Here is a 1,356-nt window from a genome sequence, read left to right as displayed (position 1 = left end):
GTCCCTGTAAGACAGATGGTAACATACTTAAGTAGTTTTTAAAGGGTAAAGGCACGTGTGAGCATCCATCTGGAAGTAATTTTAATTCTAAAAAGCCCATTGTTATCATTAAGCTTTCAGTTGACTTCCCCTACTAGAACAATGAACTAGCTTTTTCTTAAAATAGCCCCCAAATTATTCAGACAATAAAACCCCAAAACAAGATTGTGGGGCTTGGCCCTGCCCCTCTGTGTCCTCAATGAAGTGAAACCAGGTGGGTCTGTGTCCCACTGCAATGCTGCAGAAGTTGTGAGAATGTGATGTCCAGAGGAGCCCAAAGCTTGTCCCCTGAGGCATCAAAGGGGGCCTGTCTCCCAGCTGTGAGTTAGGCAAATGTCTCTGCCTCCACCTTTGGCCAAGTGAGCTGCACCAGCTCAAGGGTCCAAACTGCTCAGAGGCTGGGCTCTTTGGACAGGTGTTGTGGACAGGTGTTGTGAGCATTGTTCTGGCTGAGGGTGAAGGGACAGTAAACACTCTGACAGGCCCTCTTGCTGTCCTGGAACTTACATCTCAGTATAATTGAAAGAGCTAATCCAGCGGAGTCACCCCTGATTTGGCAGGTACTAAAACAGATGACATTTGTCATACATAAATCTAGAAATTCAATGTGTCCTAATCAAAATCCCAACGTAGTATTTTTTGGACCTTGACAAACTGATTCCAAAATTCAAATGGAAGAAAAACTAGACAAGGACAGCCAAAACCAATTATTTTTCTAATTCACAAAAGGAACTCTACTTACCTAATATAAAAATATATAATCAAACTATAATAATTAAAGCAAAGTCCAATAGCACATTAGGATAGGTAATATGAGGAAGAAATAAACCCAATGCTGGACTAGAAAAACAAACCCAGTCCGGCCAGCATGGCTCAGTGGTTGAGCGTTAACCTATGAACCAGGAGGTCACAGTTCAATTGGGTAACTTCTTCAAGGTTTCGCAGCTAGTGAAGATTGGAATATATCAGTGGGCCTCAGGACCCGGCAGCTTCCCCAGGACTTCCATCCTCCACCATGTTAATTTAAATTGTTATTATCGTTGACACACAATATTATATTAGTTTCAGGCATACAACATAGTAATTTGACGTTTATATAGCATACAAAGTCATCATCACGTTATTTAGTAACCTTCTGTCACCACCATACAGAGTTATTACAAAAACCCCACTAGCATGGCTCAGTGGTTGAGTGTCCACCTATGAACCAGGAGGTCATGGTTCGATTCCCCATCATAGCACATGCCTGGGTTGTGGGCTTGATCCTCAGTAGGGGGCATGCAGGAGGCAGCCAATCAATGATTCTCTCTTCATCGT

At 42.8% G+C, this 1,356-nt stretch overlaps 1 protein-coding gene across 5 annotated transcripts in view; it reads left to right on the top strand.

Moving 5' to 3' along the window:
• Positions 1–1,356, top strand: part of RGS20 (regulator of G-protein signaling 20) — a 42,688-nt gene that overhangs the window by 29,126 nt on the left and 12,206 nt on the right. The gene's annotated exons all lie outside the window — the stretch shown is intronic.

The sequence above is a fragment of the Myotis davidii genome, unplaced genomic scaffold, assembly GCF_000327345.1.
Source record: "Myotis davidii unplaced genomic scaffold, ASM32734v1 scaffold1, whole genome shotgun sequence".
Classification (NCBI taxonomy): Eukaryota; Metazoa; Chordata; class Mammalia; order Chiroptera; family Vespertilionidae; genus Myotis; species Myotis davidii.
The sequence above is the reverse complement of the archived record's forward strand: the minus strand, read 5'-3'. Positions and strand labels throughout refer to the sequence as shown.